Genomic DNA, 16650 nt, shown 5'->3' on the forward strand with positions numbered 1-16650 from the left:
AAAAGAAGGTTTGATTCTTTTTAAAAAAATGTCGCAAAGGGTCAAAAAGTCTTGGTGTTCAGCGGCCTTTAAATGATCTTAAAGAAGAGTACACATTATTTAATGCTTTTATAAAGATTTAACCAAACAGGAATTTTTTTATTTTTTTTTTTATCTTTGTCTGATATTTGCCCATAACGCCAATATTTCGCTTTTTTAAATATTTAATTTAGACTGACAAACTGACAGCGTAGAATTTAGACTGACAGACTCACAGCATAGAATTTAGAGTGACAAACTGACAGCGTAGAATTAAGACTGACAGATTGACAGCATAACGAATAGACTGACACTGTATATATTTTATTTCTCATTGGAACCGAGACTATATTATTCAATCGTCCTCAATTGTTTTGTCAACAGCTTCGAGTAAAAACAGTTCCGGGTTTAAAACCGAAACAACCAATCTCTCCTTCTCCAATGCAGGCAAACTTTGTGCGACCAAGACATCGCGTAGGCGACTGTTTCGAAACAGATATCCCAATGACATATCTTCTATAATGCGAGAATCTAATCGAGGGAATTAACCTGCAGAATGTAAATGTTGGCTTAACGAGTGTGGGGTCCTAGTTTTCCCTAGTATATAGTACTTGTAAAATTAACAAAATATTTAAAACTCTAAATTATGGCATTATCTAGTTTACCCTAGTATATATAGTACTTATAAAATATAACATTATTTAAAATTCTAAATTTACCCCACTCTAACCACTCAGCTTTTCAATATTGGATGACATTTGTTAGACACCTTATTTATATAGGTTAGTTATTTAGCGACGCACCATAGAAGACGCATATTGAACGGGACTAGTGACGTTTGGGATATGTTGGGTTAGAGACCGGAAAATCAGTTAGCGATAGAATACTCCAGGGTAACGACGTGTTTAGTGACAGAGACTTCTACTGTGGCCTTTTATCAGAATAAATCTATGTGAACTTGTTCATCAGAGTTGACTACATCTCTTCACTCGTTAAAAACCGATGTGCCTGTTCTTGTATGTATTGTTGTTCAACTACACGGAATACACCCGAACATCTATACTCAAACGCTTGCAGAGTAATTTGGTTGAAATCCAACAGTCATCCATAGTTGACTTCAAGACAGCCTGAATAGGCAACATCACAGTGGCGACCCCCGACGCCCGAAGCCCGAACATCGAACCGGACCTCGAAGCAGAACGTTTACTCAGGTGAGGGTCGTGCACTCGAAGTTATAAAGTTTCATCGGAGTACGGCTGAACACAGCATCATCGCAGAGTGACTTTGTTCTAGATCTACATGTTCTTGATCGTACGTTCAACGAGCCGTTAACTCAGGGTGACCTTCGTCAGGACAGTAATCATCGCAACGTCTGGTCTACTTAACCAGTATAGTATCAAAGCCTGATCTTCATATGCTGAATCGACCTACAACCAGAGAAACCGTTCATTCATAACGGGTGAGAGATCGTTAGTGAACCTGTTGGACATATTTTTTCTTCGTCGTAGGAGCCACATCGAGTATCAAGTTTTACCTCGTCAGTTTCGAGAAGGACAGTTTACCCGCTGTCAGAAGTATTGTGAGTACTACAAGTTTGGTAGCTAACTAAATCGAAATCGCTCTGTCGTCTTACCCTTTGAGATATTCTTGTGGAGCAGTTTGCTCATTGAACCGGTTGCTTGCCACTTTTATAACGGTCACTGTGTTTAACCCTTGGAAGGTTAGTAAAATCGTATTTTTCGCTGCTGGACACTGATATATTTAGTATTCGTTGGTCTAGACGATATCTAGACTTGTTGATATTGAAGTTGTGGAAACACCTACATCCACTTAATTTCGTTGAAAACCGTTAGTCGTATAACGGAACGTCGTCGGAGGTGACCTTGGTTTCACCTAGTCTACATTGGACAGTTTGGTCTAGTGAAGCAGCATACAACAGCAAACTTCGTCGTACTACCAGAGTAGCAGCAGAAGCAGTGAACTATTTTAGAGAACCGTTATTCGTCAGCCCAGATCAAGTCATCGTCAAGAAATTCGTTATTCGTCAGTCGTCCAGATCAAGTTGCCGTCAAGAGACTGTTATTTGTCAGTAGTCGTCTACATAAATCAAGTCATCGCCAGAAGAACCGTTAACCTATTCGTCAGTAACTGTGTACACAAAGTCGTCGGAACTACACATACGGTCATCAACAGTCGTCGAAGAAACTGAAACATTTTGCTGTGGCATATCAAGACATCTGTGGCATTTCGTGGGATACTCGACACGGATTGTATCCACTGGTAGCACCGGAGAACAGAGTCAGAACTGGAAGAGAATTTGTTGTGATCTAGCATATTCGGGAGTCCGAACAAAGGGATCTTTCTTATCAAAAGCTAAGTGCCATTTTTCTTATTAGTATATGTTTAGATTGTCCTTAGAAATAGATTTTGTCTAAATTTGGTATGTTAGCCTGAAATTCAGGTGGTGCTGAAGCCTTAAAACCCGTTCGGGGTAGAAGACATAATTTAGATGAAAAGCTATATTATACGTTTAGGGTTGTATAAATTGTTTTGTTTGTGTAAACGTCATATCCATTGTTGCTTAGTTACTTCGTGACGTTATCAATGTGTGCCATATTGTCATATCCCAACCCATAGCGATAGTCTCATTTAATTATTTCATTTGTTTATATTATTTTAAATTATTTATTTTTATTAATTTAATTAGATCTGTATTTTTTTTTCACTTAATGATAGAAAGTGCGGGTAGGATTCTTTTATTGTGAATCAGACTAAAATAATTTTAGTTTGAGCGGTTAAAATCAAATATGATTTTGCCATGAGAATAATGCCGAAACTGGCTATGTAGTCAAACACTGTCGTCTGGCTAAATTTAGATCTACAAATTTTTGTACACCTCGTTAGTACATTAAATCATCTAGACTCTAATTTGAAATATTATTAATTGAAAGATGAATGAAGGTAGTACATTCTAGATATATAGACTTATATCTTGTTGAAGATATATTTGACATTGTATAAACTCATATTTGTTTCATATGGTTAAATAGAACCATAATCTACTCTAGATCTAGACTCTAGACAGTCGTTGAATTTACTCTATAGACACTTCAGTCACATCAAATTTTAAAATTGATCATAGTTATTCATACTAATAGTCATAGTGCTCTTGATAACTAGATCTAAATGGTATTATTATACATACTATAATATACTAGATTTAAATTTGTGTGATACTAGACCTAATATACAGATTTGAATATAACCATAATAACTCAGACTAGATTTACACATTTACTAAATCTATAGATAGAGACATAACACTTAAAACTTGTATAAAAGTGTGTAAAAACTTAAATATAAAATAAGTTTAAAGTATAGCCATAACTAATATAGGCTAAGTAAAAATATATAAATTTGGGTGAAAATAAAATACAATGGCTACATCATCATATGTGGACCTTAAGGAGGTTAAGGAAACAGCTATGCAGGATGGAAAGGCCATGGAGTTAAAAGGAAAGGACTTAGCAGCTTATGTACAGCAAGTTGTGAAGGAAGAAACGGAACGTCAAAGACAAGAGATAGAGAGACAAGATAGGATCAGAAAGGAAGAATATGAGAAGCAAAAAGAGGACCAAGAAAGGCAGAGAGAACATGAAGCTAAAATGGAGAAGATGAGATTGGACGCAGCACAAGCCAGAGCTCAAACTGAACAAGGAAATAACACAAATAACTCAAATAATTATACCACTCAAAGAGACAACCCTAATTCGCAGACATGGCTAAAGAGAAAGATACAAAGTTTTGATGAACAGAAGGATGACATTGGTGATTTTCTGAAAAGATATGAGGCAAAAATGTCTACATTTAATATGCCTGAAGAAGAATGGTCTGAAATACTGATAGACTTCGTTCATGGTCAAGCTCTAACAATATGCCAAAATCATGACCATCATATTGATGATAGCTATCAAGTTTTAAAAAGAGAGTTGCTGAATGCCTATGGTCATAATGCTACAACTTTTAGAAAGAAATACTTTGACAATATACCATCATTAGGAATAGACCCCCAAACTACTATTAATATGGAAAAGGATTTTTTCAATAAGTGGGTAAAATTAGAAAAAGTGATAAACTCTTATGAGGGATTAAAAAATTTTATTCTAGTGGACAACTTTGTAAATAAATGTGATCCTCAATTACAATCTTTTATTAGAGAAAGAAACCCAAAATCTATAGATGAAATAACAGAGATAATGAGAGTATACAAAAATGCCTATCCCAATAAACCATTTTCTGATAGGGATAAGAGCAAAGTAGATTTAATAGGATACACCAAAGAAAATGTTGATAGAAGTAGAAATAGAAACAGATCAAATAGTGGAAATAGAAAATATAGTGAAATAACCTGTTTTAAATGTCAAGGAAAAGGTCATATAGCAGCTAACTGTAGAAGAGGGAATAGTAGGTCTGGAAGTAGAAATAGATACAATGAACAAAATAACAGTAGATATAGGAGTAGAGATAGGAATGACAGGGGAAATTATAGAAATAGGAGTTACAGTAGGGAATACAAAAATAAAGGTACAGATAGGATATATTTCATGGAAGGAAATAGGAACAATTTTGCAGTGTACCCAGGGTTTGTAGATAGAATTCCGGTGGAATTAATCAGGGATTCAGGTTGTAACACTTTGGCAGTAAAAACTAAATTTGTCAAACCTCATTGGTATAAAGGGTTTACTAAGAAAGTAGAATTAGCAGATGGCACCGTAAGGGAATTTAAAGCTATAAGGGTATACATTGAAACTCCATTTTTCACTGGTTATTGTGATGGCATTGCAATACCAGAAATGAGATATGATATGTTAGTAGGAAACATAAAAGGAGTTAAAGAATGTTCAAGAAAAGAATTAGAAGACTGGCAAAACAAATACAAAAACATAAGACAAAATCATGAAAACATAGAAACACAAAATATAACAAGTATGATAATAACAAGATCAATGGATAAACAAGATGAGAAACAGGAAAATACAATAAATGTAATAAGTAATGATGAAGAAAAAGAAACCAGTAATGTAATACAAATAGAAAATACAGATATTAAGGAAAGAGAGATAGAAAATGAAACACAAAATAGTCTTGAAACACAAATATCTCAAAGTGAAAAAGAAACAACACCCACATTTGCATTAGAACAAATGAATGACAATATTATTGGGAAAATATATTCAAGAATATCAGATAAAAACAATAATAATCCAATGGAGAAATTTTGTATAGAGAATAAAATATTGTTTAGACAAACAAGTAATGATAACAAGAAAATAAAACAACTTGTCTTACCACAGAAATATTGGAAAGATGTTTTAATCATGACACATGATAATAATTTAGCAGCACATAGGGGAGTAAAGAAATGTTATAGGAATTTGTCAAAACAAGTATTTTGGCCCAAAATGAAAGCAACAATCAACAAATACATAAACTCATGTGACATATGTCAAAAGAGATCTAACAAAAGCTTAGTGAATAAAGCACCCATTCAAGAAATGGATGAACCTACAGAACCATTTCAGAAAGTATCTATTGATTTAATAGGTCCTTTAATTCAAACTGAAAATAATAACAAATACATTCTAACAGTAATAGACATGTTTAGTAGATACCCAGAGGCAATCCCATTATCAAATACAAGTGCAGAAAATATCATTAATGCCATAACTCAAAAAGTAATTACAAGACATGGTATACCTAAAATTATATTGAGTAATCAGGGATCTCAGTTTAAGTCAGAACAATTTAAGAAATGGACTAAACAATACAATATACAACACATATACTCTTCGGTTTACCACCCAGAGAGTAACGGTTTATGTCAACGGTATGGTGGTTCATTAAAAAGATCATTAACAAAAATAATTCAGAATAATCAGAACAAGTGGGATCATTACATTAACTATGTACTATTTGCTCATAGAAACAACATCCATGAAGCAACACAATTTTCACCATATGAAATAATACATGGAAGAAAACCCAGAGATGAATTAGATGTTTTTAAAGAAAATCTAATAGACAATGATAATAAATTAAATAATGACAGTGAAACAACAATCACAACAGAATTGAAAGAGATATGGACTCAAGCATATAACAACAACAAGAAGTACAAACAAAGTGCTCATGAGAATATAAATAAGAAAAGACAATTGAAAACACTAGAAGTAGGAAACAATGTATTAATATTAATAAATGACCTGAAAAATAAAATTGGTAAACAATGGAAAGGTCCATTTAAGGTGATAAAACAAATTAATGATGTGAATTATCAAATTGAAATAAATGGGAAAATTAAAACATATCACATAAATAATTTGAAACTGTATCATGATAGAGAAGATGAGTTGATACAAAACATTCAGGAGGAAATAGAAAATACATTTTCAGAAAGAGAAGAATGCTTGATGATAATAACAAATGAAAATCACAATGAAAATGATATTAAGGAAATACCTGTAATAGAAACAAAAGAGAATCAAACTTGGCAAAAGATTAATCTTAATAATTTAACTAAGGAAAAGTCAAAAGATATAACTAAAATAATACAGGAATACAAAGAAATTTTTTCCAGCATACCAGGAAAAACTAATATTATTAATAATAACATGACATTAAAGTAACAGACCCAAAACCTATCAAGCTTAAGCCATATAGAATACTGATACATTTACAAGACAAAGTAAAGAAAGAAATAGACAATTTACTAGAATCAGGTATAATTGAACCATCAACATCTCCTTATGCTTCACCAATTGTGATAGCCAAAAAGAAGAATGGAGATATACGGTTATGTATTGATTATAGGAAACTTAACAACATTACAGAATTTGCTATGATAACTTACATCCTATATTATATGTAAGTAGAAAATTGTCAGAGGCAGAGAAAAAATATAGTGTCATTGAAAGAGAAGCTTTAGCTGTAATATGGGTAATTACTAAGCTAGAGAGCTATCTAATAGGAAGGAAATTCATATTATTAACTGATCATAAACCTATTCAGTATATACAGCAAAAGAGCATGAAAAACAGTCGTGTTTATAGATGGTTCTTATCACTACAGGAGTATAAATTTGAAGTGAAAGCTATTAGTGGATCTGTGAATATTGTAGCTGATCTATTATCTAGAATGACATTGAAATGAAATAATTTTGTAAATAAACTATGATTATATTGAGTATGTAATATATATTAATATATTGACACCATTTATATGTTATGGAAAAGGGAGATAAGTAAATTTGATGTTAAGCATTTAAAAGTAAGTATGGATATTTTTATTTGTGTGAATCATTTCATATATCATTGACGAAAGTTAGTTCTATGGAAAAGGGTGAGTATAAAAGAAAAATGGACAAAAGCGTATAAAAGGGTGGTAAGGAAAAAATTTATTGAATGTGGAAATAAAGTCTATAATTGTTTTTTGAAATATTGTATTTGATCAGATTACTGCCAGTGAAGAACATTTGTGATGTATGACGTGCCCATAAGATGCCACATTTTCCTCCATGATGAACTGTGTACTATTGAAGATGATTCTGGAATGTTATGAACATTGACATTGAATATGCGGAACTGTCAAGTCAAGATGAAGATGTCAAGATTTTATGTTTGTTGTCTTCCCCTTAAATTGAAAATGCCCTTGTAAGACTTGACAGTAGTGGAAAAATATTGACATATTTTTTTTTCAAGGGGGGGAGGAATCTGTTAGACACCTTATTTATATAGGTTAGTTATTTAGCGACGCACCATAGAAGACGCATATTGAACGGGACTAGTGACGTTTGGGATATGTTGGGTTAGAGACCGGAAAATCAGTTAGCGATAGAATACTCCAGGGTAACGACGTGTTTAGTGACAGAGACTTCTACTGTGGCCTTTTATCAGAATAAATCTATGTGAACTTGTTCATCAGAGTTGACTACATCTCTTCACTCGTTAAAAACCGATGTGACTGTTCTTGTATGTATTGTTGTTCAACTACACGGAATACACCCGAACATCTATACTCAAACGCTTGCAGAGTAATTTGGTTGAAATCCAACAGTCATCCATAGTTGACTTCAAGACAGCCTGAATAGGCAACATCACACATTACATGAGGGTACGATGATACAAATAGTACACTGGACTAGATTAATGTAAACTGCTATATAACCGGTAACCACAGTGTGCAGTTCATACAGCAGAGCAATTCAAACATTTTATGCGAAATATTATTCAGTAAATATAATTTTTGTTAAATAACATTTATAACATTTAGGCTATAGATATGACATGCTTCTTCGGGAATGGTAAAAAAAATACATTAAAATAGAGAGCGTCGTTCTACTTTTAGTTTCTAGGACATGAAGAAAAGCTCTATACATTAATTTAGAGCAAACAGGTTTAAATGCGCGTCTCACTCTAATAGATGTTATGATTGCTTCCCCCTTATCGAAAGAATAAATACTGGAACTTGTCTCCCCTTCTTCTTGTTCCTGCTTTACGTGGAGGGGATCAAACAAAGTGGATTGGCCTACTGGGAGGAAAACAAGGATCATTTCATGTACATGTTAAATTGTACACACAACGTGTACAAACACCAATACATCGAATCGGTTCACAGCTTGGTCTAACACGTATACATCTAAGTTGTACACAGATTGTACAAACACTAATACATCTTAGATATACACAGATTGTACAAACACTAATACATCTTAGATATACACAGATTGTACAATCACTTATACATCTAAGTTGTACACAGATTGTACAAACACGTATACATCTAAGTTGTACACAGATTGTACAATCACTTATACATCTAGGTTGTACACAGATTGTACAATCACTTATACATCTAAGTTGTACACAGATTGTACAAACACTAATACATCTAAGTTGTACACAGATTGTACAAACACTAATACATCTAAGTTGTACACAGATTGTACAAACACTAATACATCTAAGTTGTACACAGATTGTACAAACACGTATACATCTAAGTTGTACACAGATTGTACAAACACTAATACATCTAAGTTGTACACAGATTGTACAAACACTTATACATCTAAGTTGTACACAGATTGTACAAACACTAATACATCTAAGTTGTATACAGATTGTACAAACACGTATACATCTAAGTTGTACACAGATTGTACAAACACTAATACATCTAAGTTGTACACAGATTGTACAAACACTAATACCTGTAAGATGTACATAGCTTGTACAAACACTAATACATCTTAGATATACACAGCTTGTACAAACACTAATACATCTGAGATGTACGCAGCTTGTACAAGCACTAAAAGTTGTAGACGGGTTATAAAAAACATTCCAACAGTGGATACACCTTCTACAAACACTAATGAATCTAATTTGCATAAGATTTTGCACAAAATCTAATCATTTGTACACCGAACACTAGTTTAGTGTCTCTTTAAACAAAACTGAAAACTTAAACTGATAACAATTCATATTTAAAAGTGGTTTCTTATGACAATCTACACATAAATACATATCACTAGAGCTGATCTATAGTAAAACATATTGATAAGTATATATTAGTTATTAGTTATATCAGTCATTGGTTACCTTTATAAGCGCTACGTGAAGTTCACCATAACATCGTCTCACGTGATTTTAATGTGAAATGTATTTCGTATATCCTTTGAATTGAAAATCAGAATGTACTAAAAACTACAAACCATTGGCAGGGCAACATCCAACACTGCACCACAAAATTCCCAAATCAAAAGTTTTTTTTTTCAAACAGGGAACCAACTGGTAGAATGACGCTGGCATCGCGTCACTCAGGCACTCCCCCACACTAGCGCTGGGTCACGTGGGCAGCGGATGTACCAAGGAGCAGAAGTTTTTATTTCTTCTAAAAAAAAGTTTCAAAGTGGCTAGTTTTTCTAAAACTATTTTTTCAATGTATTATCAGAGTTCGTTCAGCTTATAGTGTTATAATTGATAAATATTTGCTAAATCTGTGATGTATGCAAGTAGGTTAATTGGAACTTCTGGTAATGCATACAATCTAGTATCAACATCAACATAACCTTGTAGGTATTAAATGGTGAATTACATTTCATGGTAACATATTTTGTTTACTAAAAAACAATTAAAAGTGAAACTTTAAATCCAGTGTCTGTTTCCTAGTTTAAGTAATATATGAAGGGGTGTACGATATTTCGTTATCAGTCAGACCATCTGACTATCTATGTGATATATTCTGTCTGTATGAATGCCTGACTGTCTGTCCATGTATTAGCTCATCTTTCCTTCAGCGTCCCACCAGGCTGTACCTTTATCTCTACATTTCTGTCTGCCTGTATCATTTACCCGGTTTTTTTATCTTCAAATCTACTAAGATCTACCTAGAGTAGCAATTGGGTGTCACAAGTCATCACATCCTACACCTTTACGTTCTTATTCTGGGTTTACTTATCCTAAGAACTAAAGCAGAAACTGTTTCGTTTTGCTCTGATCACAAACTTGTCTTATACAGTTGACTCTCACTGGGCTGCGTGGTATGAGCTGAGCTGGCTGTATGACATTCTCGTTAATTATAATCGAAAGAGATTCATAGCATCTGCCTATTGCAGGACTGGTGAAATTAGCCCTAGTGAAGTTTTACCAGTGAATGCCTACAAGGTTCTGCAAAGCTGCATTCTCCATACAGATGTCCGGACACGGGTCCCAAAACCCTCCTATAAAGAAAAACTATATGAAGAGTTGCCTGATCCGGAAACCACTGCACATTTTATTTCAAATATAGAAATAGTTATCTGAAACCTGGAACATAATAATGAAAACGCAGAGAAGATAAATCTGATTATTGGGGTTGCAACGAATAGTGCTTTTTAATATCCAGCCAGAGCCAGATAAAGCCGGATAGTAAAATATGAAAACCGGCCGGTGCTGGATATCTACAAGTCTTGTCAATAGCTCTTGTTATTGTACATTTTACAAAATTTCTAAATAACAAACTATATTCATATTAATTTTATTTTGTTTTAAACACTATTATTGATTGATGTCTAAAAGTTTAACAACATTTATCAACATTTATTATCATAAATTGATCCGTGTAACACGGTTGTGTGTTTATGTAAAAGGCCACTAACTATAAAGGGTGTGTGTGGAATGGTCAATGTAGAATATGTAAAAGTATATTTAACTACTCTAAATTTCTCAAAGGTAAAGTGCAATCTAGGTTTTACAGAGGGTAGATGTATGTGTTCATGTTGTTCAAATCATTAACTTGTCATCAGGCTTGTATTTGAAAGGCCACGGACCGCTTACGGTTCTGGTGTTAAGGGCTTGATACTGATAGCGGCTAGTAGTTTATAGATGGAATCTGAAGCATGGCATGTCAATATTTATTGTTTTAGATTAATTCACTAGCGGCAAACGATATTTTATTAACTTCAGGAACATCAATTACACATATATTTATAGCTACGACCTTAGATGGTGCCGAAGCGTATATTAAATTGTAGTCTGAGATCTAGGTCAAAATCTACATTTATATAGATCTAAGTGCATTGGGTCAACCTACTCTAGAAGAAAAAAATTCATCCACATCCTCCGTATCCAAAAAGTAAATAGTAAATAGGCCGTGTGTGTCCGACTGATTTAACAACCGTGTGATTGTCAACAGAGTTGAGCCGAAGGCTCTTCGCACTCTAGGAGTGTAAGCCTGCTTGGATAACTGTTCTGTCTGGAAGAGGGCCAAGTCAAGTCAATGTCTATGTAAAACATTGCTATTTCCGATATATTCGGCACTCAGGGCGTATGGACTAGAATGCATGGCCGAAGGCCGAGTACACCGGGAACCCCCTCCATTTTCCGTGCAGGATTTGCCATTAGTGTAACGGTCCCTTGAGGAACGGCGCATGGATTATCGACAGGGACGCGGAAGCTCTCTTTCAACTCCGCAACGTGTAATGGGAAAGCTCTCGCATGCCCTTGGACACTCCCACAGGAGTTTTGTTTTGCTATTCATTTAGCCTAATCACTTCCTCTAGCGATCGTTTCCACCCGAGTGCCACGTTGAGGCAGAATAGCGTACTCGGAATTTTAACAGCCTGGTAAGATGGAAGTACACATGAAGGCCTAGAGTAGTGTGTATAGTCGATGATGGGGATGACCATGACGCATTTTTTGGCATTGCGCATACACAGTAGTGTTTGTTGTATATAGAGTGGTCAGGCAAGAAAATAACACATTAGTAGGGTTAGTCAAGCATATAAATCTATTTTAACTTTACACTAGATGTAGTGGACAAATGTTTCATAACACTCCAACATTTTTTTCTTTGGTTACTAGATCTAAGTGTGACGATCTGCATAAATGTCTTAAATGAGATTTTTAACTATATTGTAAGGCATTAGGTTTTCAGTTAGATAATATAGTATATATATATATATAATCGATCTAAAAATGAAAGATGCCTTTTTTTTCTAAAGGTTTAATTCAAGACAAATATATATGTGTACATGTGTTTGACTTAACTCTGCAAGAACGCAAGAAACATCTTCCTTGATACTGACTGTATTGTGTAGAAAGATTTCTACAATAATAAAAGAATAATATCGAATATCCATATAGTCAGATAGATGAGATAGGTCTAGACCAAACAAACCAGACTCACAATTATAAAGTTCTGAGAGTTGATTTTTTTAAATATTTATTTTAGATAACTACTTTTTTTTTAGTTTAAACCTTATAGTCTGGTTGAGTTCCCCTTACTAATGAAATATAGTTTATATACTCGAAGATTGGGTGAAATAAAAAGTCATGGTAGTAGGGTTGTGTACTCCAGCCCCTAATTGAGATTTATCTATAGTTAAGCAAACTCAGTTTCTTCATAAGAAATATTCTCTAGACAGCGTCTAAATGTTGTCCTAATGTGGTCACCTGTCTATCTATGAACTCAATGTGATGGACTAAACGTGTGGAGGTAGCTACTTTCTATTCGACCAACTTTCGTTCAGTGATATCCGGCTGGAGCCGAATATGGCTGCATAGTGACAAAGGCCAGAAATTCGGCCTGAGCTAGAGTATCTATCCGGTGCAACACTATTGAATACATGTTTGTGTGTATGCGTAAGTGTGTTTATAAGTGATTATTAGAAATTAACTCATTAAGTGATTCGTGTTTTATAGACAATTAGAGTGAAACAGAATGAAATGTTTTAATAAGTAAACATTTGGTTATGTTTGTCAAAAGTATTTTCAGTGTGCATATGCACACATATTCTTTTACCTCACAACACAAAAATCAATAATAATAATAATAATAAACAATCATAAATTAACTATTGCAAATTATTTATTTTGTCTGTTATCGTACAAGGGAAATAAATTTTACTTGACTGATGTTTTGGTATAAGCTGAATTAGTCCCCTTTATAGGTCGCCTCTTTAAAACTAACAATAAAACCTGTTTTCATAGGTACTTTACCAGTACAGTGGTTAGTTGTTGGCTTAAGGAGCTTGAGCCTTGAGTTCGATTTCAGGTCTTTCCCCCTTTTATTTTTAATAACTGCATATTAAAATGCAAATACGGTAACATTAGCACAAGTATATATTTCTCCCCCCCCCCCTCTGGTTCAAACAAGTGATAGGAACAGAGCGTATTTAGAAAGCTAAACGAAAACAATTACTAGACAAATAAATCTGTGAGATAGAAATATTTTTAGCAATTTCTAATTACTAGATTTTAACTTTCTTAATGCGCTATGATCTTGTCTGGACTAGTTTGGAAAAGGGGAGGGAAGAAGGAGGAATCTTGTGAGTGTTTACATGATGTTTTTTTATGCCTATTAGTTGATAAAAGCTTTGTACAAATTAAAAGTTACTTTTTAAAAAAAAATAGTCCTGGTAAACACTCCAGGCAGTTGGTCATTACTAAACCAATTGGATCAACTCATCAGTACATTTCAAAGAACTACACATGAGAGATAGAGGAGAAAAAATAATTGAAAAGGAGAAAGTGCCTATGTGTGTTAATGGTGTGTAAATAACATTGTGCACTTCGTGTAGTTTTGGAAATAACAGTGAACTAAGCAATCTTCTTATTAAATTTTGTTACAATGTTGGTGAGTTTTGAGTTCATTACTCTAGTCTGAATTATTTAGAATCAGATATTGATGATGAATGCCTTAACAGTTGTGAGTTCATTACTCTAGTCTGAATTAGTTAGAATCAGATATTGATGATGAATGCCTTAACAGTTGTGAGTTCATTACTCTAGTCTGAATTAGTTAGAATCAGATATTGATGATGAATGCCTTAACAGTTGTGAGTTCATTACTCTAGTCTGAATTAGTTAGAATCAGATATTGATGATGAATGCCTTAACAGTTGTGAGTTCATTACTCTAGTCTGAATTAGTTAGAATCAGATATTAATGATAAATGCCTTAAGAGTTGTGAGTTCATTACTCTAGTCTGAATTAGTTAGAATCAGATATTGATGATGAATGCCTTAAGAGTTGTGAGTTCATTACTCTAGTCTGAATTAGTTAGAATCAGATATTGATGATAAATGCCTTAACAGTTGTGAGTTCATTACTCTAGTCTGAATTAGTTAGAATCAGATATTGATGATGAATGCCTTAAGAGTTGTGAGTTCATTACTCTAGTCTGAATTAGTTAGAATCAGATATTGATGATGAATGCCTTAACAGTTGTGAGTTCATTACTCTAGTCTGAATTAGTTAGAATCAGATATTAATGATGAATGCCTTAACAGTTGTGAGTTCATTACTCTAGTCTGAATTAGTTAGAATCAGATATTGATGATAAATGCCTTAACAGTTGTGAGTTCATTACTCTAGTCTGAATTAGTTAGAATCAGATATTGATGATGAATGCCTTAACAGTTGTGAGTTCATTACTCTAGTCTGAATTAGTTGGAATCAGATATTGATGATGAATGCCTTAACAGTTGTGAGTTCATTACTCTAGTCTGAATTAGTTGGAATCAGATATTGATGATGAATGCCTTAACAGTTGTGAGTTCATTACTCTAGTCTGAATTAGTTAGAATCAGATATTGATGATGAATGCCTTAACAGTTGTGAGTTCATTACTCTAGTCTGAATTAGTTAGAATCAGATATTGATGATGAATGCCTTAACAGTTGTGAGTTCATTACTCTAGGCTGAATTAGTTAGAATCAGATATTGATGATGAATGCCTTAACAGTTGTGAGTTCATAACTCTAGTCTGAATTAGAATCAGATATTGATGATGAATGCCTTAACAGTTGTGAGTTCATTACTCTAGGCTGAATTAGTTAGAATCAGATATTGATGATGAATGCCTTAACAGTTGTGAGTTCATTACTCTAGGCTGAATTAGTTAGAATCAGATATTGATGATGAATGCCTTAACAGTTGTGAGTTCATTACTCTAGTCTGAATTAGTTGGAATCAGATATTGATGATGAATGCCTTAAGAGTTGTGAGTTCATTACTCTAGTCTGAATTAGTTAGAATCAGATATTGATGATGAATGCCTTAACAGTTGTGAGTTCATTACTCTAGTCTGAATTAGTTAGAATCAGATATTGATGATGAATGCCTTAACAGTTGTGAGTTCATTACTCTAGTCTGAATTAGTTAGAATCAGATATTGATGATTAAATCTCAACATTAACATCTGCAACGCTTACACCCTGAATTATGTCGTTGTTGAAAGTCACACTTGGGACTTATCTTTTAAACCGATTCTATGATGTTTAATGAAGGGAAATTACTATGAAAATACATTATATACCACTGGAAATAGGGTTACGGTTTCTTTGCTAGTTATAAATAACAATATCTTTCAAACTTTTTTTATCTTTCATCTAGTCTCTATTTTGTATCTTTCTTTATTCCTTTCACTCTCTCTCTCTCTTTCTTTCTCTCTCTCAAACTCTGGTGTTCTGGGGAAATTTATTTTTACTTTAGTTAATAGTGATAAATATTGTCACAACATGGGCTGATGGTATGATGTCACGATGTGTTGTGATGCCGGGGATTTTACTTGAATTCAATAGTTAACAAAAATGACGATCTAGAACTACAATTGACGATTCTTTTGATAAAACAAAACTCTGGAACTTTATTTAAATATAACGTAAGTACAGTTTATGTACAAATTACAAATCAATGAGCATGAAACATATTACAAAGGCTTTTCAAACAGAGCTCTTAGAAACGTGACTGACTACAAGAACCTTATTTTATCGACTGGCTTTTCTTTCTTACTACCGCCAATTCTCTGGCGCTAACTCTTTTCAAAATGTCTTTGTTTAAATTCAAATCAACCAATATATTTCAAACATACTAATCACGTCCCTTGGGTAAATCCTGACTTGAATGTCAAGTGTCTAAATTTGAGGATTAAATCCCGAGACTCATGTCGAGGGCTTATATTTCTTTCAAAAGTGAAATGTACAAACAATTCTATAATGTAATCTGTGACATATTACCCCCTCCCCTCCATTTAGCATTTGTATGGTAATAGAAATGCTCATATGTATTAAAATTATTTAAATATACACAA

The 16650-nt window shown here is 33.6% G+C and overlaps 1 protein-coding gene and 1 long non-coding RNA gene across 3 annotated transcripts in view; one reads left to right on the plus strand and one right to left on the minus strand.

Annotated features, from left to right (window-relative positions):
- LOC106054562 (glycine receptor subunit alpha-4-like) overlaps positions 1–9905 on the minus strand; it is a 171496-nt gene extending 161591 nt beyond the window's left edge. For both annotated transcript variants that reach the window (XM_056038937.1, XM_056038938.1), the window contains exon 1: positions 9678–9905. The gene's annotated coding sequence lies outside the window, so the exon portion shown is untranslated. The remainder of the gene's footprint in view (positions 1–9677) is intronic.
- Positions 2255–7992, plus strand: LOC129927780 (uncharacterized). The gene is made up of 2 exons (XR_008779456.1): positions 2255–2979; positions 7529–7992. It is a non-coding gene; the product is annotated as an uncharacterized LOC129927780 (long non-coding RNA).
- Positions 9906–16650: the final 6745 nt, after the last annotated feature.

The sequence above is a fragment of the Biomphalaria glabrata genome, chromosome 8, assembly GCF_947242115.1.
Source record: "Biomphalaria glabrata chromosome 8, xgBioGlab47.1, whole genome shotgun sequence".
Lineage (NCBI taxonomy): Eukaryota > Metazoa > Mollusca > Gastropoda > Planorbidae > Biomphalaria > Biomphalaria glabrata.